At 37.7% G+C, this 26,097-nt stretch overlaps 1 protein-coding gene across 20 annotated transcripts in view; it reads left to right on the forward strand.

Annotated features, from left to right (window-relative positions):
• LOC141374108 (uncharacterized) overlaps nt 1-26,097 on the forward strand; it is a 127,404-nt gene that overhangs the window by 37,636 nt on the left and 63,671 nt on the right. For 17 of the 20 annotated variants that reach the window (XR_012380711.1, XR_012380702.1, XR_012380716.1 and 14 more), the window contains one exon: nt 11,122-11,459. The gene's annotated coding sequence lies outside the window, so the exon portion shown is untranslated. Of the gene's footprint in view, nt 1-10,952; nt 11,016-11,121; nt 11,892-17,839; nt 17,919-26,097 lie in introns of those variants that run through there. The other 3 variants (XR_012380739.1, XR_012380744.1, XR_012380751.1) reach the window with 3 other exon arrangements.

Raw genomic sequence — 26,097 nt, forward strand, 5'->3', positions numbered from 1 at the left:
AGAAAACCCGTATGTGGAATTTAAGAAAAAAAAAAAAAAACAAAAAACCCCGGAAGAGACAAACAAAAAACATCCAGACACTTGGGGCGCCTGGGTGGCTCAGTGGGCTAAGCGTCTAACTCTTGATTTCAGATCAGGTCATGATCTCAGGGTGGTGGAACTGAGCCCCACGTTGGGCTCTGTGCTGAGTGGGGAGTCTGCTTGAGATTCTCTCCCTCCTTCTCCATCTGCCCCTCCCCCTGCTTGTGATCTCTCTGTCCCCAACCCCTCTCAAATAAATAAAGAAATCTTTAAAAAACAAAAACAAGAAAACAAACAGACAGCTCCCCCCCCCCCACCAACCGGACTCTTAAATACAGAGAACGAATTGGTTGTTGTTGCCAGAGAGGAGGTGCGGGTCAGGGGATGGATAAAGTAGGCGAAGGGGGTTAAGAGTGCACTTATAGTGATGAGCCCCGAGGAATGTACAGAGTTTTTGAATCATTATATTGTACACTTGAAACTAATGTAACACTGTATGTTGATTATACTTGAGTAAAAAAAATATTAAATAAATAAAAATAAATGGAAAAAAAAAACCAGAAAAATTCACCAAAAGGCAGCAATAGACGCTCAACCCTACCCAGCAATCCTAATTATTTCTCTGGTTAAATCACCCTCCCACTGTCTGCCACAATTATGTCAAACTGCCTCCATTCCCTTCAAACATCAGGTACCCCCAGTCTCCTCCAGCATTTCTCTCAGAGGTGGGTAGTGCTTTCCAATGTAGAGACAATCAAAGCTTCAACTTTCATAGACCAATTTACCAACCTTCTCAATCACATATCTTTTCTCTCCTTCTTTCTTGCCACCCTGGAGGAAATTTATTTGCTTTCTTGTTATTTCATTTAAGAAATTTGTACAACTTTACAGGTAATATTGCTCTCATGGTTTTCCAAGGTATACATACTTTTCTTAGTCTTGATATCATGGTTATTTTGCTTGATTTGTGGAATGAATTGGTGCACTTTCTTTTGTTTGTTTTTCCTTTTTCTAACTATTAAAAGGACTTAAGAGAAATGATCTGTTTGTTGAGGGTTGGAGAGCAGCATTTTACAACAGGTTTCTTTGATAGTGGTAAGGGTGATGAGATGTGTGCATGTAAATCTTTGATTACCCTTCAGTTTTTCCTATAATTATTGGTCTATCCCAGTTCTTTTCCCCACCTCCTGGTTGCTAATTTTTTATCTCCTTAGAAAACATTAACTTGATCTAGATCAGGGATTTTTTAAAAAAAATTTTTTTATAATGCCACGGACTCCATTTGTGGTTGAAGTCTATGGACGGCTTCTTAGAATCACTTTTAAAAATGTCTGCCCTGGAATTTGACTGTTATCATGAGTGGAGTCACATGATTTTCTGTGCCTTCCTACAAATAATGTTTGTGTGTAGGTTGTGGGTTTTTTTCCCCCCAGTTATGTGTATGGTGTTCTCACAATGTTATTCTCCGTATGCTCAGTATTTTTATGGAATGCAAATGCACAAAACCTGCTTGTGTGATATACTATGTGTGCTTGCTTTTACCTCATAGTTCAGTGTACAGAATGGGAATGGAAGAGGAAACCGAGTCAAGAGAAGAACCTCTGCTGCTCAGAACTTGCAGCACACATGAGCTGTACCCCTGTACCATCTGTGAATGCTAATAAGTTACTTGAAATAATACTTCAAACAGTTATCCTAATCATGTGATTTGTTTGAACTTGCAAGGCTTATACTTGTAGGTCACTCAGTTATCTGTGTTACAGAACACTGTACTGCCTTAGGGAGAGTTAAAAATTCTCATTTCAACTGTCCAGTTTTACAAAACTTTAGCAAGTAAGGGAAAAAGCTCATCTCCTTTCAAGTATTCATAATTAGAGGTCAATCAGACTAATAGGGGGTAAAAGGTGGGGCTGAGGCACCAATGTGAGAATGTGGGTAATCGGGCACATTTGTCTGAGGGGGTGATAAGCTCATTTGCAGGAGAATCTGTAGGCAGTCACTTGGACGTTATGTACAATCTATAGGCTGATCTAATGACTGTCATAAGTGATATTTTCACATACCTTCACCAAGTGAAAAATGAGATATACATTTCTGTGATTTGTACTGATGAAAGTCCCAGGTATTGTTAACACCATTATGTTTAATGCTTAGATTTATCATTGAAGCTCATGCTAAATTTCAGCTAGAGGTTAGTGGGAGTAAATATATAATTTATTTTGCCACCCAAGATTATAGACTCCCTGGAATCTAGACTCTAGAGTTCTGGAATCTAGGTTTACCAAAATATTGATATGAAGTAATATATAATATAATATAATACAATATAATATTATTTTATGTTTTTCCATGCCTATTTTTAAATTACTTTGTCATTATTTTATTTAGGAATTTCTAGGACATAAGAATTCCAGAATTTTCATAAATGTCTTAGACGCTTAATAATGATCATTTAAATCAAGAGTTTAATTGCTTTCTTTTTTGCTACATTCCCCTTTCTTCTATGCTTTTCTCTTTACAATATATATATGTATGTACGTATATATCTATCTGCCTTATTTGAGTACTGTATCAAGTACTCCATATACAAAAAGTTTGTGGATTTTAGGTTGCCTGAGTCTTGCTATGCCCCCAAATGTTTTTTTCTTTTAAGATTTTATTTATTTATTTGACAGAGAGAGACACAGCAAGAGAGGGAACACAAGCAGGGAGAGTGGGAGAGGGAGAAGCAGGCTTCCCACCCAGCAGGGAACCTGATGTGGTGCTTGATCCCAGGACCCTGGGATCATAACCTGAGCCCAAGACAGATGCTTAATGACTGAGCCACCCAGGCGCCCCCCCAAATGCTTTTTCTTTTACTCTTATACTTGATTGATAATTTTGCTGGATGTAGAATTCTAGGTTCAAAATAATTTAATCTCAGAATCTGAGAGGAATTTTTTCCATGGTCTTCAAGCATCCAGATTTATAGATGATACATCTGCATTCTCATTTTAACTCCATTCCTTTGAAGCTGAAGGAAACTTGTTTCATATTTCTGTGATTTTAGTTTTTATGATTTTTCTCTTTATCTTTGAAGGTGAATTTTTACTCCATTGAGAACATGGCAACTTGGCAATTGATAGCTTTTTTAAATGAAAGATTTACATTTTTTTTCCACCTCAGGGAGATTTTCCGCTATTATTTTTGGATTATTCCAACATTGTATCTTCTTCATTCCCCCTTACTGGAATTCCTGTTAAATAGAAATAGAAACTTCTGAATTGATCCTCTATTTTTCCTAATGGTTTCCTCACACTCTCCGCATCTTTATCCTTTCAGTGTGTTTTGAGAGAGTTGCTTTGCTTGATCTCCCAGGTCACTGATTTGTTCATCAGTTGTGTCCATGCTAAGTAACTGGAAACCATGAGAGCTACAAAATTGGAAATCATGAACATTTACAGGAGCTTTCTTTTTTAACATATACTGGGTCACAGATTCATTAGCCCTATTGGATTTTATATTCCAATGTTTCAATCTTCCTCAAGTTCCTGACTGAGCTCATTTACTGTTTGCACTCTTCTTGTGTTTCCAGTGCTGCCATGGACACATTTTACTTTCATTTTTTTCCTCCGTGATTTGGAAAGGGAAGGAAGCTAGAAGTTTTCATCAACCATCTTAAATCTACAATCTGTTTATTGGTGTCTAGTATGTGTCATGTTCCATTTTAGTCACTGCATGGCCAAAGCAGACACATAGAGATCCTAATCAAGTGGAACATCATGAACATCTCAGACAGCAACCATGTTCCTCTGAGGCACACAAGAAAAGGTAGGAGACAGGAGAGAGTTGTCTGAACAACAAGTCAGCGTTAAGGCTCTGAGGGAAGATGGATTTTATTTTGTATGCACCAAGGAGTTAGCGAGGGATTAAAAGTTTTCAGGAAGATAATTGTATGAATACTGTGGAGGATGAAAAGGAGAAAGGCAGGACTGGAAAGGGAAAGCCACTTGGGAGGCAATTGCTATAGTCCAGAAGGATCATGATCGCCTGAACTTTTGTAATGACATCAGAGACGGGAAGAGGAGCATGATGTACCTGACCCAATACCTTTGCTATATGCACTTTTTTTCAAAAACAGCAGGAAATCTTATGTAAAGATCTACATGAAATTAACCAACCACAATGGTCAACTTTTTGTATTTTATTTTGTTTTGTTGCTTTTTTCTTATCTACATTGTAGTAAAAAAGAGAACTGTCAGTAAATTTCTATAACTTTACCATTATATGTCATATGGATTCAGGTCATATATTTCATGCATAATGGGCAGATCATGGGAATGCTAGAAGATGAAGCTGTATTAGGATTGTGTGGGAAATTTGAATATTAGTGGCAAGGAATCATGATCAATTCCACATTGTGAACCTAGATAATTAGATGTGATATTTAGAGGGTAAGATAATTCATCCCTAAACTCCAGGGTGGATTCCCAAATATGTGCTGGGTAGTTGAAGAGGTCAACGTTCCCTGAAGAGCAAGGGCATTCCTAGTTCAGGGATAACCCATTACTCTTAATAGTAGAATTTACAAACAAGGTCATCACATTTCTCTGACTACAGAGGTAGGCACTGGGAAAACTTAATGAAAGTGTAGTAATAAAAGTGATGAAAGTAGGGGTGCCTGGGTGGCTCAGTCATTAAGCATCTGCTTTTGGCTCAGGTCATGATTCCAGGGTCCTGGGATCGAGCCCCGCATCGGGCTCCCTGCTCCACAGGAAGCCTGCTTCTCCCTCTCCCACTCCCCCTGCTTGTGTTCCCTGTCTCATTGTGTCTCTCTCTATCAAATGGATGGGTGGAATCTTCAAAAAAAAAAAAGTGATGAAAGTATTTGCTCTACTCATAGTCCTGTGTCTGACAAAGCACTGAGGTCATCCTGGCAAAACAGATGTGGAGCAGGTGTTGAAATTTAAATGGATGAGAAAGTGGTAGAGATGCAGTAGATCAGTAATGGAGATGGATGAGGTCATCAAGGAAATGGGTGTATAACAATGTATTATGAAAATGCCTTTTAGTTCTTTCTTTCAAAAGTTTCCTAATGTCAAATTTAAGGCAGAGTTTTCAGATTGAAAATTTTGACTGTAAAGTAAACGCAGTTTTCTCAGACTGATATATTCTGTTAAGATATTCTTGTAAAAGTGAGTTTCCCCACATACATATATCTGTCTATAAACTGTCAAAAGACTTTCTACAGTCTAATGTACAGAAGTAGACCTATTTATATTAACAAAAATGCATTTGAAAACAATTATTCTAAATATTGCTTGAAATTTGTATTATGAATGGATACCAAATAATACTTGTGCTCAACTTTATCCATTGGTAAAGTGGGTTTTACTAAAATCTGTTATGGACTTTTTCAGATGGTATGTATACAAACTGACTGAAAGTCAGCTAGTATTTATTGTGTGCCCACATGTACCAGCTACCACTGAGCAAATCAGGTAAAATATCCCTCTTTTGAGTTTATATTCTCATGTAAGGAGACAAACTGTAATCAATAAACATAGTAGGTAAGTTAAATAGTTAGGAAGAAGTGTTATTAAAAAAGTAAAAACTAAACAAACAACAAAAAACTGCCAGGGCAAGGGGGTTCAGAAATATGGGTGGGCTATTTCAATTTTAAATAGGTCATTCAGGGTGGGCCTCACTGAGTGAAGACGTGAAGAAGGTCAAACACTCAAATAGGAATATGAACTATTACCCTAAGTACTCTGCAAAGAGAAATTTGTTTTCAGAGAGAAATCAGGATTTATCTTCTACTTAAATTGGCCAATCATTTTGATCCGTCAAAACCCCAAATACGCATTAACTCCAGCACATTCCCTTAAATATACTGAAGTTCTTTTCATATTAACATCTAACTACTTTTGGGATAATTTCAGTATATTAGTATGTATCATAAAATCAACATATTTGTTTATGCCCATCAGAATCTAAGATGCAGGTATTCCTTCTTTAAAAAAATTCATATATATATCAACAAACCAGGTATTGTACCCTGGAAATGTTTTTTAACGTATATATGTATTTTTAAATTAAATTAAATTGTATTTAATTTACATATATTGTATTATTAGTTTCAGAAGTAGAGTTCAGTGATTCATCAGTTGTATATAACACCCAGTGCTCATTACATCACGTGCCCTCCTTAATGCCTATCACCCAGCTATCCCATCCGCTTACCCCTCCCCTCCAGCGACCCTGAGTGTGTTTCCTATGGTTAAGAGTCTCCTCCAGTTTGTCTTCCTCTGTGGTTTCATCTTGTTTTATTTTTCCCTCCCTTCCTTTGTGCTTCTCTGTTTTGTTTCTTAAATTCCACATATGAGTGAAATCATATGATAATTTTCTTTCTCTGATTGACTTATTTTGCTTAACATAATACCCTCTAGTTCCATCCACGTTGTTGCAAATGGCAAGATGTTATTTTTTGATGGCTGCATAATATTCCATTTTATATATACACCACATCTTCTTTATCCATTCATCTGTTGATGGACATCTGGGCTCTTTCCATAGTTTGTTTATTGTGTACATTGCTGTTATAAACATTGGGGTGCAGGTGCCCCTTCAGATCACTACATTGGTATCTTTGGGGTAAATACCCAGTAGTGCAATTGCTGGGTGGTAGGGTAGCTCTATTTTCAACTTTTTGAGGAACCTCCATACTGTTTTCCAGAGTGGCTGCACCAGCTTACATTCCCACCAACAGTGTAGGAGGGTTCCCTTTCTCTGTATCTTTGCCAACAGCCGTTGTTTCCCGGGCCTTTAATTTTAGCCATTCTGACTGGTATCTCATTGTGGTTTTGATTTGTATTTCCCTGATACCAAGTGATGTTGAGCATTTTTTCATGTGTTTGTTGGCCATTTGGATGTCTTCTTTGGAGAAATGTCTGTTCATGCCCTCTGCCCATTTCTTGATTAGATTATTTGTTCTTTAGGTGTTGAGTTTGATAAATTCTTTATAGATTTTGGATACTAACCCTTTATCTGATAAGACATTTTCAAATAACTTCTCCCATTCTGTCGGTTGTCTTTTGGCTTTGTCGACTGTTTCCTTTGCTATGCAGAAGCTTTTTATCTTGATGAAGTCCCAATAGCTCATTTTGTACCCCTGAAATGTTTAAAAGCATCTTCAGAGACGCCTGGGTGGCTCAGTTGGTTAAGCTTCTGCCTTTGGCTCAGGTCATGATCCCGGGGTCCTGCTCAGTGGGGAGTCTGCTTCTCCTTTTGCCCCTTCCCCTGCTAGTGCGCTTTCTCTCTCTCTCAAATAAGTAAATAAAATCTTTAAAAAATGAAAATAAAATAAATAAATAAAATAAAATAAATGCATCTTCACCCACATCTCAAGCTGGACTATGCTTGAAATCATAAAGGTTCATGATTTCTAAGAATGATATAAAGGGACATAGGGATTTTGAGTGGATATAGGGCTCAAAATAGTTGAAGTCTTTTAATTTTTAAAAAATTCAATAGTTTGGGACCACTGGGTGGCTCAGTTGGTTAAGCGACTGCCTTCAGCTCAGGTCATGATCCTGGAGTCCCTGGATCGGGTTCCGCATCAGGCTCCCTGCTTGGCAGGGAGTCTGCTTCTCTCTCTGACCCTCCCCCCTCTCATGTGCTCTCTTTCTCATTCTTTCTCTCTCAAATAAATAAATAAAATCTTTAAAAAAATTCAATAGTTTTTCATTTGAAATATGTAACATGGTTTCCCTTTTCACGTGTGTTCATCTTCTACCTGAACAATATTTGTTTGTTGAGGATATAAATGCCTCTGCATTTAGCTTTAGTCAGACAGCAAATTCGGTCTGATTGCACTGAATAAGGTGCAGTGATTTGCACTCACTCTTTCGTGAAATATTAATTCTAGAGGATATTGGAATAAACCCTATGCATTATATAGATTTGCCTATTTAAAGGTGTTTTTATGACTTTCTGATTATTGTCTCACTGTCCTAAGTACTAAACTACCTCTTCTTTTTTTAGTCACTATTTTAAGGAGCTATGAGCCTCATGTGTTAACTTTTTAATTTAATTGATTAAAAGAAATACGCATTTTCTTAATCACAGTTTGCTTGGCCTTGCCTAGCTCAGCCTGCAGTGGGGGAAAAATTACAAACAAGTAAATAATTTGTACTTTTTTGGATTTTTAGATTTTATTTATTTATTTGACAGAGAGAGAGAGCGAGAGCAGGAACACAAGCAGGGGGAGTCGGAGAGGGAGAAGCAGGCTGAGTAAGGAGCCCAATGCGTGGCTCGATCCCAGGACCCAGGATCATGACCTGAGCTGAAGGCAGACGCTTAAGGACTGAGCCACCCAGGCGCCCCTGTACTTTTTTTTTTTTAAGTTTTGAACATTAAAATTAAAAGTAAATGTAAAATGTTACCCAAATAGTCAATACTAATTAAGTGATGAAGTTGTATTTTAAATACATAATTCAATGGAAAGAAATATTTTATGTCTTTTCTTTGAAAATCAAATACTTATTTGTGTTCTTATTTTTGGGTAGGAGAATCTGTACATTTACCTCAAGGAATAGTACTAACTAGATTGTTCCTGTTAATTAAGACCAAAGGAAATAGAAACATCAGCGTTTGCTCAGCTCTGTGCTAGGTGCTATGCAGAGCAAACAGAAGTGCCAGAAAACTTCATTGTCTTTGAGTGTGTGTGTGTGTGTTTCAGCGTAAGGGGGAAAATAAATTCTAACCATATTGTAACTTTGTAGCCCTTAAACATAGCAGATCACACTACTCCTTTAGTTATGTGTTGATGTACATGTTTGCTGTGGTGGGTGTTTGATATATTATGTTAGCTTTTCTTGATGTGGTTACAGATTTTGCAATGAATGACCTCCTGGTTTTTTTGTATAGGAGCAACTAACACTAGTGTTATGCTTCACTAAGATTTAATATTTAATATTAAATATTTATATTTTTCAATTTTAAAAATACATTATTATGCTGTTATTTTTTAACCCCTACTATTTGCTCAGCTCCTGAAATAGAAACAAATAAGATGATGCTTTTGATCTCGTTGAACTCCTAGGTTATTGGTGGAGGCAAAGGGGCTGCAGACATTGGAGTCACAGTGCACTAATTGAGGGAAGCACCAGCTACTCTGAGACGGAGTAGGAAGAAATGTCTAGTTCAGGGAGTAAAGTGGTAGGGATTGAGGGATTTCAAAGAAAACCCCATGGAGGAAGTGGAGTCTGAGCTGAGTCTCAGGGATAAGCAGGATTTAGTTAAGTGAAGAAGGCATAAGGAAGGCATTTTAGACAGAGGGAACAAAGTCTACAAAGCAAGGATGCAAGAAAGAACATTTGAAACACTTGTCCTTGTAAAATACAATGACATTATCACTCACAAAAATATAAGCAAAATTGAGATACCAAGTTTGGATGATTGGTATCCCATTTCACATGTTAATTATTGCAAAAACCTTAAATACAAAATGTGCACTCCCTTGCCATTGTTGAAGAGCTGAATGTTTGAACATGTTTCCTTTTTGCCAAAAGTAAACTCTTCATAGTGAGCTAAAGTTTTCCTTAATTTTCCTTATTATACCTTATTAGGAAAAAATACAGATTTTTTCCTTGATCAATAAATGACATGAGCAATTTTATACATTTCTTTGGAATTAGCAATACAGGATGGGGAAAAATCCCGCTTTGGTCTGAAGCCATCTTCCTGAGCCTGTAAGCAAGTTTGAGACCCTCATGCCTTGACATCTGAGATAAAGCTGCCAGCCTCCTCAGGAACATCATCAAGTACAGGATGTCCTCTCTTTCTCTCTTTCTCTCTGTCTTCCTCTCTCACAATCTCTCTCTCTCTCTCTCACATACACACACACAAATAATGAACTTCATGCATTTTCCTTGGGAACAAAGCAACTGGTATGTTTTCTTCAACAAGGCATCATGTTGGACATTATGTGGTATTTTTATACTTTGAAAATAACATTTAGGGATTTTCATTTGGTATACGCAGGTATACAGGTACAGAACCTGTGAAGTTATTCTCTTGAGTCCAGATAACTGTCTCTCAAGGTATATCTTAGATGATCTAGGTCAGAATCGTCTAGGATATTTTGAAAAAGTAGAAATTTCCTAATTCCACTCAGGGTCTATTGAATCAGGATCTCTAAATACGGGCCCACATGGAATATTTTCTGCAAGCCCCCAGGTGATTTCTGATACCTTCTAGAGTTTGTGAACCATTGGTGTAGATCTTGCATCCCCTTTGGCCCAGGGGTAATCTTTTAGGGCCAAAAGTAAGTGAAAACCAGTAGCGTATGTTTGACTTGATCCACTGAGCTTTACAAGATTACCTACAGTTCAGAATTGTAGTCTTTCTTGATTTCAGGATTCCTTCTAATCATTATGAAATACAAACATCACAATTTTTTTTTTGCACATACAACACTTTCAGAAGTCCAAAGCTCAATTTTATCAACCAAGGACTATTAGCATTTATTTCTCCCTGGTACATTTCAATTTATCTTACAGAAAATTTTTTATTCTTTGTTGATTTATACCTCTCAAGATTCCTTTTGCCTACAGTTTTTCTTTTTTTTTTTTGTATTTATGATGGGCACTTAAACCTATTTAAATTATTTCTGAACTACACCTCCCTTTGAATGCCATAAATATTTTCTTGTGTCACCAAAATATCTAGTGTTACTTTTCCTCTACTTCTGATTTAAAAAATGTCCCTAGTTACTATTCCTCAATATGGTTTTTGCCCATGAGATCTTTATCGTGTTAGACAGTGTATTAATCCCCTGGCCATGTTGTAAAAATCTCCTTTTGAGTCCTCCTGGATTTATAACTGGAACAACTAAGGAGCAGGAGCGATTTTTTAATGTTTTCTCCCATCCTCTGCTTTTCCATGACCAGGTGAAGAATGAATGGACATGATGTTGTAAGACGTTTTCCACTCTCATCAATGCTAGGAAATCCAACATGTATGGGATCCCCCAAATTAAGTGCGATCCCATAGAATAGCCAGCGTGAAATTGAATCCTCTCCACTTCGTCTTTCTGAACTGTGTTACCCTATTTTCCAGGGTTCCACTGGGAAGTAAAAATTACTATGAGTATCATGATAGAAAAAGTCTACTATTGGAAGACCATATACAAATATGGGAGAAGATGAAGAGAAGTCCAAAAGGAAGACTTGAAGGATCACATAAAAATCACTAGCCAGCCCTTCTGGCACACTATACAAAAGAACAAGTGATAGCTTACAGGAAAATCTGGAAGCTAAGCATGTCCAGATGCTTAAGTTGTATTATGAAGGAGAGCTGCTCCAGAATATACGTGAGCTGTTGCCTCAACTTCAGGTGGTGGGTCTGCGGTAGCTGTTGACCAACAGGACCAGCAGTTTGGAAGAACTGGACACAAGGTAGGGGTTAAGCAAGGACATGGTGGAATCCACTGGCATCTCTCCATCTATTTCTCACTGCATCTAACCATGAAAACCTTCAGAGCATAATGGCAGAGCTTCACCTCCACCTATCAAAAATGTCATGTGAATTTCTCTTTGGGCCAACTTTAATCTAGAAAGGATTAAAGGATGAAAGGAGGTTTAGGGAAAATTCTTCCAGCATAACCAAGTTGACAAGTTACCAATACAAAACCTCCATAATCATTATCTGTTTGATGCATATAGTTTTATTGTTCCAGGCATTATGTTTCATTCCCTTTCACAATAATAACGAAGATTTTGTCTTAACTTACTTTAAAAACAGGTAGAAAGCTATAGCCTATCTGCCCCCCGCCCTTCTGTACTTTGTACATTGTTGATACTGCATAAATATGCTTTTTCCTAACTGAATTGGGTGAAGTTTTGAAAAGTTAGTAATCAATCTACATGTACACTCTTGAGAAGCTGTATGAAGTCTCTGAGGATACTGGGAACCGTGTCTTCATGATTATAAGTCACTCACCTCTCTGGATCTGATCCCCCACATTTCATATAGGAGTCTCTTGATAGTAACGTACATTAGGTCCAATCCAGGGAACCATGTTAGTCCTTCCTGCATAAGAAACCACCCCAAAACTTGGAGGCTTAAACCAAGAACAATTCCTATTTCTCTTGATTCTATAGGATGGCTGGTTATTTCTTCCACTGCTTTTACCCAGGTTCACTCATGAGGCTGAGTTAGCTGGAGGATCAGCTGGCCTGCAAAGTCCAAGATGGCTTCACTCGTGTCTGGCACTGAAGCTTGCTGTTGGTTGGAGCACCTTGTCTTTCTTTCATGTGCCCTTTGATTTTTCCAGGAAGCTAGACTGGCTTCCTTACATGGTGGCCTCAGTGCAGCACTCCAAGACAGCAAATTGGAACCTGTAAGACCTCCCAAGGCCTAGCTTCAGTCACATATTGTCACTTATTCACATTCTTTTTATCAAAGCTTTTTACAAGACAAAGCAAGATTCAAAGGGAAGAAAGATATTCTCCACCTCTAATGAGAGATGACAGGTGTGGAGGCCATTTTTTTCGAAGTGCAGTACCAAATAAAAGTTGAAATTATTTTACAGTTAGTTTCTTTAGTAAGAACCCCACCACCACTACCACCATCACCAAACACACACACACACACACACACACACACACACACACACACACACACACACTACATAGGAATTCTTTTATCAGGGGTTCTCAGCTGAGGTGATTTTTTTCACCATCTTTCTCAAGAGATATTTGGTAATGTCTAGAGACATTTTTGATTCTCACATTTGATGGTGGGGTTGCTACTAGAATCTAGTGGGTAGGGGCCAGGAATATTGCTAGAAGTCTCATAATTCACAGGACAGCTCCTGATAACAGAATTATCTGGTCCAAAGTACCAATAGTGCTGAGGTTGATTAACTCTGCCTTATATGGAATATAATTCTAGCAAGTTGTCAGAGTGGAACTTAGGTCAAAAATAATACCTAAAGGTATTCTTTTAACCCAGCCTGAAATGATTTAAAATTTTGAGGGGATCATAAATTTCCTTTTGGATGTAAAGGGACTTTAGGCATTCTGCCTTTCTAACATTCATTATTTATGAACAAACCATTTTAGATAGAATAGGAACCACTCAAACCCTTCTTTAAGATTCTAACTGAAAATAAAACTTAGATTTTTGAGACTTTCCCTATTAGTTTTAATTTTCAACTCTCATTCTGGCTTCTAACCTAAACCTAAGGGATGTGTGTACACACACACACACACACACACACACACACACACACACACACACACTATGTTTTAGCTACTTCTGTCAGAAATCTTTTAAGGGCTTTCCCACATTGTTCTAAAGGCTGACAATATGTATTAATTGTCCAACGTGCTCTTCTCATTAACTCAGGAATAACAATTTACATAGAATCCTGCGATCTTTCAAACAGTATCTATAGATATAGGCTGATAGAAGTTAAAAAACCTACCATGGATTCTCCACCACGTTGTCCTTAGGGAGGTTTAGATTTTCAAGGTTTCCCCTCCAAAACAAGGGAACGTGCAATTTAAAACAAAATGAGATAAATTAGTAATAACACAAAACACATTAGAATTGTATTCAGTATTCAGTAAGAAATTAGACTTCTTTAGGACAGAGAAAAATTAAAATGCTGAAATGGGAAACCATGGGCAGCTTCTCCATTCGATTTTTAAATAAGAATTTAAAAAACAGAAATGGGTATACTTACTCACCATAGCTCTGTTTCATATTCCAATTCCAGTTCTTGAGTTGCTCTTGGCTTGGATGGTCACCACGTTGGCTTATTCACCTTTCTTACCCAAACACACTACATCTGCTCCCGCACCCCCTTGCCCCTGAATGTGTTTGATCACAGGTAGTTTCCCTTATCAACAAGGATGTATTGACGTTTCCTCTCAAAGTGACAGAGGCTGTTTGTTGTTATCCCTGTTCCAAAGCAGTGCTTACTAATGATCGTAGAGGGGTAAATTTTTGAATGCTTTAATAGACATTTACTACACCAGCTCAGACCTGAAGATTCCTGTATAATTGAGAGAGGAAAGGCAGGGAGGGAGAGAGAGAGAAAGAAAGAGGAGAGAGAGAGAGAGAGAGAGAGAGGAAATTCTTGTAAATTCAAGAATCCATTAAGATCAACAAAATAGTTTCCCTAATCTATGGATGAGACCAAATTCACAACTATAATTAAGATCACTTTAGTTGCCTCAACAACAGATTAATTCCTCTTTTCAGCTAAAGGGTTGATGTCATGAAAGCAATATTTTACGTGAGAGAAATCACTGAAATCTGTTTGCTTAACAAAGCAATTATTGATAACTTGCAATTGCGTGTTGCTGCCCAAATGATCAACTTTTAGCAAAAGCAGTCTCATGTCTCAGTAGTGATGTGTACTTCTATTTCAGAGAAGACTGACAAATAATATTTTGTCATAGAGATATGTCAGAAAACAATAGGCCTTAAACTCTGAGATGCCATATCTGCATACACCGGAGGCGTGTTACCCAAGTACTGAACATATTGTTTGAGTTTTCTGCTTTGGGAGTCCTGACCTTTGGCCTTCACTCCATTTCTCACTTCTAAATAACAGTGATGGATAATGGAACCAGATGTCTTTACCTTGTAGTGTCACAGAAGCAATATCTTCCTTGGGAGACCTTAACATAGAGGGATCTTCCAAGGAGCAGATACATGATCTCATTTTGAAGTGCTCTCAGAATGCAAACATTTTCTTTGCAACCACAGCAGAAAAATATAGACATCCCAGGCAGGCCTTCTTCAGCCTTGAAGTAGCTGTTTTGTTTGCTTTTCGTCAAGGCTTTTTCTTCCCCACACTCAGAAGTAGATGGCAGCAGTTTCTGGTGACATTGGCCCCTAACTTGAGTTCTTGAAAATCTAAAACACTAGTTCTGAAGTATTTCTGCACCAAATCCCCATGGGATAGCTACACTCAAATGACTCACAAGGATAGCTGTACCCTTCAAACCACTTTAAGGCATTTCTTCCTTTAGATTGTGGCAGTATTGAGAGTTCAGGGATTAGGCTCCTTTCCAACAACCGCGAGAATACCACCTGACATTTACAGAGTGTTGCAGCTTATCAAAGGACACTTAAATGAATTGCAGAGAGAGGCAGGAGAGTATAATGGTCATAAACTTAGGCTCTGGGGTCAAGGTGACATATTTTCAGTAATGTACAGGCTCGGTTTCTTTATCTGTAAAATATTAATAAGAGTACCTAAGTTGCATCCTTATTATAAAGATTAGGTGTATGTAAATAACTCAGCCGTGTGGCTGCACCCTAGTTAGCATGCAGAACTGGGGGCTATTATTGGTACTACCATAATGCAGGTGGCCTTTTCACCATTCGTGTTTCATATATTTGGACCTTAAAATAGTCATTATAGATTTATTGCTAATGCACAGAATTAAAAAAAAATCCACATCAGAACTGAAGTCCCTGGTGCCTGCCAAGGGAGCACGAAAGAATAAGACAGGCAGTAGAACCATCCATGACCAAATAAACCATGTTCTCATTAAAAGCTCCTCCAAGATCATGGATTCCAGCTGACATCTTCTAAATCATATCTTCAAACATGGTGAACACGGGCTAAAAACATTGAGGTTATCAATTTTGAACTGGAGTCTAACATTTGTGTAGTGCTGACAGAGCACAAGCTAGAGCTGAAACAGATCAACTATGCTTCCTATTTCTGTGCTCCATGCCATCAGGAACACCTTCTTTACGATCGTTTTCGGAGGTGCTAATTCACTAAATAAACAGCACATGTTACCCCAGGCACCAAATCCTTCAGGACGCTCCCAAGTTGCCCATATTCCTTGGGAGAGTTTGGGGGCCACAGAACGCCCAACAACTGTTTCAGAACCTGCCACCTGGCGTGCCAAAGAATTATGCACAAGAAAACCCTGGCGGGAAAATGCAAGATGCTAAACTAAGCATCTTAAAGAATAGATGTGAAAGGACTTAAAAGCTTTAAACCACCCAGCAAAATTCAAATTAGAAATGGATAGGTAGTCACATAAAGGATTTGAATTAGAATACAGAAATAACATGCTGAAGCCTGACATTCTGGTGTAGCAAAGCCATTCACTGATTCTGAAATGGAACACTATTCTGATACACTACATTTTATAGAAGTCCCAAATGCCAAAATTGGAACTTAGACATGTATAAACGAGGGGGAATCCTTTAAATGATAGGCTCTCCTTGAGCATTTAAAAATATGACAGATCTAAAAAATTATATACATGTATCTTTCATAGGAACACATCACATTTGTGGAAAATCTAAGCCAAGTTGCCCAGAGTGAGGGCAGTCAAGGAGAGCAGAGGACCCTCGAGCACTGCGTTCTCCATCTATTTACAGGTTGAAAAGGACAAAGAAGGCAACACCTGGACTGAATGTGCTTTTGCCTTGGTGTCTTTCCAGAACTTTGAACCATTTACTTTTTTGTTTTCTCCCATCCCTGGCCACAAACACTTCCTTTTCTTGTTAGCTTTTCATTGAGAAAACTTGAGAAAGAAATGAGACTTCAAGAGATTGAAGTGTGTTAAGTATGTCCACCCAACGTGTTTAAGAATACTCTGCCATTTTGCAATTTCCATCCTGTCCTTCCTTTATGTCTATTACTATGGCTTTGGGTCTGGTGTTAACATGTTAAAATGTGTGTGTGTTTGTGTGTGTGTGTGTTAGATGGTTCTATTATTGGAGAATAATATTTCTGAGATGGCATCTCAGGTGAGGTCATATTCTTTAAAAAGTTCTGCTAATTATCTTGGTATGTTTTGCCTGAATAGAGAGAAATATGTTTATTCGCCAAGGTTTTCCTGACAAAACTATAACTTTCACTTAAGGTTTGCTTTTCTCTGACTCTTAGACACCTCCTCCTTCCACCTCCATAAACACACACACACACACACACACACACACACACATTGTACAATTCTGGAATGTCATTTTTTTTGGATTCTTCTAAATCTTTTAACTCTTCTCTCTCTTTCTTTCTTTCTTTTTAAAAAATTCCTGTTTTTCTTTCTTTTCCCAGGACCTGTATGAACCCCACCCAGAGTGTATCTCTAATCCTCTTGTTTACTGCTCTAGTCATGAAATGTAATTTAATTTATTCAGTAAGCTTGTTTTTTTTCCTTCTGAGAATCTCAAAAAGGAAAAGTCATGAAGATTGCTTCTATTGGTCAGAACTTCCACATGTGTCAAAGCTCTGATCAGGAAAGAGAAAAGAACCAATCTTTCTTTTACATGGGAATTGAATGATTTATACAAATTAGTTTGAAATTTGCGACAGAATCCCTGGAATTTTTCAGGTTTTTTTTTTTTTTTTCCTGAAAAGAACTGGTTCTTGAGGACATCATCTGGAACAGAGAGTACATTGTTTTTTTTGTTTTTTTTTTTGTTTTTTAATAATTATGAAGATGGCCTGAGTAAACCTCTGGTTCTAGAAAATTCCTTTTTAGAGTTACTGTTAATATTGAACAGTGGTTCATGAGTCATGAGGATGAACAAGTTTTGCACAAGTTATTCACATGTGCCTCAGTGAGCAAATTTTATTTCAGAAAGGACATGCCCTATAGGAGTTAAAATTATGGTATGCTGGGAATTCCAAGTCACCCGAATCTGAAAACACTATTGTGATGCAGTACTGCTGCCATCTGCATTTTTGGGGTCTATTTTTTTTTTTTTTTTGACAAGGAATCTGAGTCTTCTGGCAAGCAGGATGCCATGTCTTGGTGACTTCCGCCTGAGAGCACATGCACAGCTTCCTGTTTTGGTCTGATGGCTTCCCCTGGGCTTTTATAGATGCAAAATTACTCACACAGAGATGGGTTGCCCAAGCAAAAAAAGTAGGTGTCTTATTTTTGGAAAGCTTTATATCACATTATCGTTGTCGTTTTATTCTACTAACTCTATTTCCTCTTATATTTTACACTAACACTTAAAATGTCATTTCAGCTGTCTGTGGGAAATACTTTTTTTTTTCTCTCAGGCTTAGTCCTCTTGTTCTCTATTTTCATTCTTCTCTCTTGGTGCTGCTCTAATAATCCTGCTTCATTTGCTTACAATATTAATGACCAGCTAAAAATGTTTTATGGTGTATGTTGTGCATTCATTGGGTCAACCGTTTAAAAATATTTGTGAGCCTTGCCTGTCTCCCCATGTATATATACCCTGGTACAAAGGTGCCTCAAATGTTCATTTTGCTTTCAAGTGGTTTACAGTTTGGGTTGGGAGTTATACTTACAGAAACTGTAGTACAAAATAAAAAATGATCGGCTCCTAGAAAAGGTAACGATGAAGTACTGTGAGGAATTATCTCATGTACCTTTTTGGCCATTGCAGATCTTCCTTTGTGAAATGTCTGTTCAAGTCTTTTGCCCATAATTTCCCATTGGATTTTTTTAAAAAAACTTTGAGTTGGAAGAGTTGTTACTATAGTCTGGGTGTAATGTCTTGTATGTATGTATTTATTCCAGGACTTGGCTTGTTTATTTACTTTCTTAAGGTTTTAATTTTGATGAAGTCCATTGTATGTCTCTCTCTCTCTCTCTTTATACACACACACACACACACACACACACACACACACACACAAAATATATCTATAGATATGTAGATTTTTTAAGTTAGTGCTTTCTGGGTCCTGTCAAAGAAGTTTCTGCCTTCTGTAAAGTCATGAAGATAATATTCCTGCTACTCCTGTGTTTTCTTCAATGTCTAGGTTTACATCATCTATCATAAGGGAAATGTCGTTAGGGAAATGCAAATCAAAGCCAATGAGTTATCACTACACGCTCACCAGAGTGGCTAAAATTAAAAAAACTGACAATACGTGCTTAGTGTTGGCAAGGATGTGTAGTAACTGGAATCATCACATACAGATGGTCCCCAACTTTCGATGGTTCAATTTAATTTTTTGACTTCACGATCAGGCAAAAGCAATATGCATTCAGTAGAAACAGAACTTCAGATTTTGAAATTTGATCTTTTTCCAGTTAGTTGTACATGATAGGATCCTTTCTCGTGCTGCTGGGCAGTGGCAGCCAGCCCGCAGCTTTCAGGCAGCCATGTGGTCACGAGGGCGCACAACCGATATGTTTACAACCATTCCGGTCACATAGGACCATTTTGTTTTTCACTTTCAGTCCAGTATTCAATTAATTATATGAGCTATTCAACACTTCCCTATAAAATGGGCTTTGTGTTAGAGAATTTTGCCCAGTTGTAGTCTAATATAAGTGTTCTAGGCACCTTTAAGGTAGGCTAGGCTAAGCTTTGATGTTTGGCAGGGTAGGTATATTAAATGCACTTTCGACTTAGGATATTTTCAACTTACAATGGATTTATCAGGAAGTAACCCCATTGTAAGTAGAGAATATCTGTACTGGTAGTTGGAATATAAAATGATGACATCATTTTGGAAATCAGTATGACATCTTCTCATATAGATAAACATACACCAAACCCATGGGTTAACACTCATGCTTTTAAGTTTTACCCAAAAGAAATGAAGACATATGTCAACAAAAGGACTTGTACAAGAATGTTCATAGCGTCCTTAGGCATAATAGCCCATCATTCATCTGTCAGTAAAAGAGTAGATAAACAAACATTGATTTATTTATACAATGGAATATAACTCAGCCATAAAAAGACATAAAATACTGATATACATGAATAATATGGATTATTCTCAAAATGTTCAGCTTAGGAAGCCTTCCACAAGGGAGTGTCTGCTGTATATTTCACTTAAATGAAATTCTGGAACAGATAAAACCCTTTTGGGATAAAATAAATCAAAGCAGTAGTTACTTTCCAGGGTAGAATGACTGGAACAAGGAAGGAGGAAACTTTCGGGGGTGATGAAAGTGTTCTATGTTTTCATAGAAGTATGAGTTGACACAAACGTGTGAATTTGTCAACACAGTGAATGTGCACTTAGGATTTCTGAATTTCATTGTATATAAATAATACCTCTATAAAAATAGTGACAAAGGCCTGAAGGGCCAAATTGAGCAGCTGATTGGTTAGAAATATGACATTTGGTTTTAAGAATGGTTTCTGTACTCAGAGGGCCCTGGATTCAAATCATAGTTCTGAAAATTAATAACCCTGTAAGTTGGGGTAAGTAATATAACTTCCTTGAACTTCAGTTTTCCATTTGCAGAACTGGAATGATTTCCTCTTTCAAGAGACATTGTAAGAATGTTTGTAAAGGGCTAATCACAAGGGCTGACATAATGTGTTAAATTAATGTCACTTGAGTAATTCTCCTTTCTGTCCCTTCATTTTTTTCTTGTTATTATTGAGTGAAGTGTCAGATATGATTGTGAGGTTTTGAGTTACAGTGTTTGGGAAGATGGTAAATTGTTAACAGAAGTACGAACACATTAGCAAGGTCATACCTGAGAGACAATACAATGGGTTCTCTTTTGAACCTAATGAATTTGAGTGGAGATGTTCTGAATGTAGTTGGCAATAATGGGTCTGGAATTTGGGAGAGAAATCAGAAACGGAGCTTTGGATTTGAGCTGTGATGAACTGGTAAGCCAAATCTCTGGGGGTCAGGGAAAGCACTGATATGCGGTATTTGCTGATTTCCATGCTGTGAATATTTCCAGCAAGGCCAGTTTCAAGTTACTAAACCAGTTTGCAGAATTCCTGAGTATTTACCAATGAGCTTTCTCCAGCTGGTGCCTGCCGGCTCTAGTATTCTAGTAGATCTGAGTCATTTGCTGAAACAGAACAAGGGAGAGATACAAATCTTTTCTCATCTTGTACCAGGTCCTCTTGCCTTCAGAATAACAATATGTTTGAGTTCTTTTGCTGTGAGTCCCCATTTCTGAATGTGTCTCAGCAGCTCACATCTTTTTCTGTTGTAGAATGGAAATACCTTATCATCTTACGTCCACTGCTTTTAAAGAGCGCCTCCACAGCACAGTGGTTTACCTACTCTCCTGTTGACATGATACAGTTTCTTTATCCTTTTTTAATACAGAGGCTGTTCTTTCTAGGGATATCCAGCAGATGGGTGAACCTGGGGAGGGTTCAAGCACAGCCTCATCCTGTAGAGGGGCGACTCTTCACTGTCTCAGGCAGCTTCCGCTGCTGGGCTCCTGCCTCACTTAAGATTATAGTTCCTTTCTCCCTTGCTGGAGAAGAAAGGAACACTTTCCAAACTGAGTTCTTCATCTCTACCTCCCATCCCATCCCCCACCCAGTGCATAAGTCTGTGTTCGCCTGAACTGCGGGTGTAGACAGGGTTCAAGTCTCTTTCCATGGGCTGTTGGAATGCTGGCAAACCATGGGATGAGGCTAAGCTCGTATTTACTATAATTGAACTGTCTGTAGCAATAAGGACACTTTGTCAAAAGCGCATGGGGACTAATTCTTAACCCACAGACCAGTTAAGATGCTCTGTTAAATGTACATTTCCAGAAATTTTTTGTCCTAAAAATAAGTATTTTTGCACAAATGTTTCTTTTCAACATTATTTATTACAGAAAACTAAATTAAAACAACCCATACGCCCACATTTCCGTAGTAAGATATGACATACCCATTTAAAATAACCTTATGTACTTCTTAAATTTATTTATGAAAAGTTTTTTATTCACACTATACACTGATCTATTTACCATTTTAGTCTGTTAAAAATGTGGAAAGAGAAATCACTGGAAATAAGTTTCTCAAACTATTAACAGTGATTTTTTTTTCTTGTGATCAGATTATGGGTGGTTTCCTTCTTCTTCACTATGTACTTAGGAGCTTTTCTAAATTTTCTGCACAACAAGCAAAAAATGTCTTTAACAAATTCTTAGGACTCCAGAGATTGCCCTTGTATTCCAATAACTTTGGTTTATCCACTCTAATTTTTTTTAAAGTTAAAGGTCCATTTGAAGTAAGCAGTCAAAATATTTCTAAAACACATAAGACACATGTTTTGTGTCATAAAGTTGAGGGTCCTTCAGTCATGCATTGTAGTAGCATTACCTCTCTGGTTATTTCCTTCTACACTTCAAGAAAGGAGGGTAGTTACAAAAATAGGGGCCTAAGCTTTCTTCACTGCAAAGTCATTTTGATTTCTAGGTAATTCAAATCTTCAAACCTTCAAAAATATGTATTACTATATTCTTGAGTTGTATTTTTCCAAAAGCAATTTTACTATGAAAAATTTCAAGCATACAGAAAAGTTGAAAGACTATTATAGTGACTACTCAAAAATCCAGCAGCTGGATTCGTAATTAACATTTTAATATATTTGCTTTATCACATATCTATTTGTCCATCCATCAGTCCATCTTATTTTTTGATACATATCATAGTAGGGAGCAGACATAAAGCCATTTCACTTTTAAATACTACATCATGCATATCTTTAGCTAGAATTCAATATCTTTTACATTTCTTGTCTTTCAGGGTAAAGTTTATATGCAATGGAATATATAAATCTTAAATGATCATTTGCCAAGTTTTGGCAAATACATATACCTATGTCACGCAAACTCCCAGGAAGTCCTCCCATGCTCCTTCCCAGTAATCCAGGCACTGACCCTCCCAGACCTGACCATTGTTCTGACTTGATTCTACCAAATAATTCTTTTTCCAAGTCTAGAACTTCATATGAATGGAACCCTGCCCCATGTAGTCTTTTGTGTCTGGTTACTTTCCCTCACCATGTTTTTGAGATTCATCTATGTTGTGTTTCTTGTACAAGACTTTTGTGGACACCTGTTTTTATTTCTTTTGGGTAAACACCTACGGGTAGAGTTGCTGAATTATAAAGTAGGTGTATATTTAGTTTTATAAGAAACTGCTCAACCTTTTTCTAAAGAGGTTGTACCCTTGTACATTCCCACCTATAATTTATGAGTCCCATTTGCTCCATATTCTTGGCAACATTTGGCATTATCTGTATTGTCAGTCTTTTTACTTTTAGTTTAAAAATTTTAGTCATTCTCATGGGTATATAGTAGGTCAGTTGTATTTTTAAATGTGTAAATACTTGCTTGGTTTCTTTGTTGCTCAAGTGGGAAAAAGGCTATAGCCGAGTTTTAGTCCGAGAGACCTGGCCTCACTGAGTCTACAGAACATTGAATTTGCACAGCTCCAGCATTTTGTAAGAATTGATTTATCTCCCATGGGGAACTCTCTTTTCTCAACATTTGAGAGGTATTTACTATAGGCTCCCTTTATAATTATCCCCAACATGATTGTTGGCCCCTCCTCCTAAGTCCTTCTCTTCTGCTTCTTCTATGTCCCATTCTCCTTGGACCACATGGAGTGGTTACAGAGTTGCTTCATAGATTCCCAGTGTCTCTGTCAGGTAACTTGTCACATGCTTCCTTAAGATATAGGCATTTGTGTCCATCTCATGTCTCATGTCTCTTCTCTCTTCTTAATCTATAGACACTTTGAAGAAAAGACAACATTTAATTTACCTTTGCATCATCCCCTGCACACAGTAGGTGCTCACTGGACATTTATTGCATGCGTGATTGAATGGGAGGTGATGCAGTAGTTTTGAGCACAGATCTGGGGGCCAGACTCCACTGCCTATCAGCTCTGTGATGTCATACCTTCCCTGAGCCTCAGTTTCCATTAAAAAAACGAGGATAATAAGAATACCTACCTTACTGAACCAAAGTGGGGATTAATGAGATAATTTTTTAAAAGATTTATTTATTTATTTTAGAGAGAGAGAGAGAGAGAGATAGAGAGCATGAGCGGGAAATGCGGAGGAAAAGAAAGAAAGAATCCCAAGCAGACTTCACGCCAAACTACTGTGCCACTCAGGCACCTCCTAGGTAGTCTTTTAAAAGTGCCTAGAAGAATGCTTAAAGCAAAGTAAATATATACAAATAAAATTAACCCAACTCTTCCTTGCCTCTTATATACAAGATCATAAAAAAAGCTGACTTTCTAAATCTATATCCATCCTGTGATATGAAAAATTTCCTTAAAAAAACAAAACAAAACAAAACCCAACCCAACAACAAACAATTGCAAGCGTTTAACCCAATGCTACTTCTCCAAGTACTCTAGCCATGTTATTCAGAATTCAGTGAACAGTCATTTTACCTGTAGTGATTCTATAACCTTTGATCATATGACTTTCACCCTCCAAAGTTTTAGACTAAGCATATTGGTAGCATTTTTTTTTTTTAAATCTTGTCTTTCTTCAAGTGCCTTGATCAGATCTGCAATATTGGAGATGTAAACTTTATTCTCCTGTCTCCTTTAAATAGAAGGATAATTAAATCCTTAATGGTCCCAAATATTATTTAACTTGTCTTACATTCAATTGCTTTATATGAGAAAGGGATGTGTCTTTAACAATAAGGTGAACAGGAATTATTAATAGTCTTTATGGTCAATAGACCTACCTGTTCTGAAAAGTCATGTCATACAATCTTGAAAGAAGACTTAGGGATTTTCTACTGGAAGGATTTGAAAAAAGAGACCTGGAAGGGTCCTGAGAGCAGCTTTCTAAAGAGGAAAAGGCCAAATGATATCCCTGGATCTGTTAAGTCCCAGTGATAGTATGATTCTCTTTTTCTTGACGGGGCTGGATTCCATAAGGAAACGTTTTGTTTTCTGGAGTCAGAATGCAAGTGTTTGTCTCCATACAATGTGGAGAAAACATGCCCATGAAATCCAAGGAGAGCATTGACCACTGTGGCCTGTTAACATGTTTCTCTGCGTCTCTTCGGATGAAAGATTTCAAATCTCATCATCAATGTGGTGAGAAGTATTGAATTGGAAAACACTAATATTGTCTTTCCAGATCGATTCGTCCTCGGTTGGTCACCTCAGAGCAAGAGAGGAGATATTAATGGTCACCTTGGCTGTTTTCCTGTGACCTCCAACATGCCTCACATTTTAAATTGAATCCAGATTAGGGCGTCTGGGAACAGGGAGTGGAAACCCACAGGGTGCAGAGTAGAGTAAAGGCTAGATGTGTCCACTTGGTATTAAAAGAATGCTTTGCAAGCAAAAAAAAAAAAAAAAAAAAAAAAGGCAACGGTGTTTAGTAAAAATGAGCGTCGTTTTCCCCTGCTCCAGCATCTGCTTGCTTTCACAATGGCCGCAGTGTTTTCTTTACCTGGTAGGTGGCCTCTCCACGTATCCATGCAGCACTGCGTGAAAATGTGCCTCCTTATGTCGGAGGGAAATTTGCTTGCACTTCTTTCCCTGCTCTTCTGTACCTCCCTTTGTTCTAATCATACATGTGAGGAGAAAAGCCAGTGATAGCAGCAACCATTTTCTTCTCCAGCCACGTTTTTGGAGTTAATAATTCAAACGAATCTTTTACAAACTCTCATTTTATTCTTAGAAATGGCCTTATTGCTAACAGTCTGCTCTCCAGTTGTACTTTATCAAGCAGCAGATCTGTTGTAAAATGTGATGACTGGATTTCATCTGTTTTGCCACCCCCTAAGAATTCATTGCCCACAGTGCTTCGACTGCTGTTCTAAGAGACGTTTTAATTTTTGTGGTACATTGATTGATAACTGGGCTCCCTGGTAGCATGGCTTCCTTGAATAGGACCGCTGTTTTCTAGGTCTCAGATCCCCTGAAGACGCTACATAACTCCCTGTATGAAACAAATCTTCCACACCCTAATAGTAATATCCCCAATCCCCAAGTGAGCAGATAACGCATGCAAGTGCCTTTGGTATCTTCATGCCTGCAGGTGACACAGATATGGGAAGGGAAGGTCCCTCAGGTCTTAGGTATGACGGAATCAGAGACACAGAAAGACAAACAAACCAGATGGGAAGACGGGCCACAATTCTGAAAAGTTGTCTAAATTGGTCTCTATCGAGTAATAAAATCACAGGTACTTCTTCACTCCTTGACTAATTTTCTGTTGCTTTCAGGTGAACTGTGTAGAATCCCTGCTAGGTACCTTCAAATTAAAAAATAATAATAACAACAAAGAGAGGGGGAATAAAAGAGTTTGCAGAAAGGAGAATGGTAAAAATCAGGAAAACAAAGGGCAGGGGGAGCAGGCAAAAGGAT

This window comes from Callorhinus ursinus, unplaced genomic scaffold (assembly GCF_003265705.2).
Source record: "Callorhinus ursinus isolate GAN/ISIS: 27379988/994484 unplaced genomic scaffold, GSC_fseal_2.0 scaffold1, whole genome shotgun sequence".
Taxonomy (NCBI): Eukaryota; Metazoa; Chordata; class Mammalia; order Carnivora; family Otariidae; genus Callorhinus; species Callorhinus ursinus.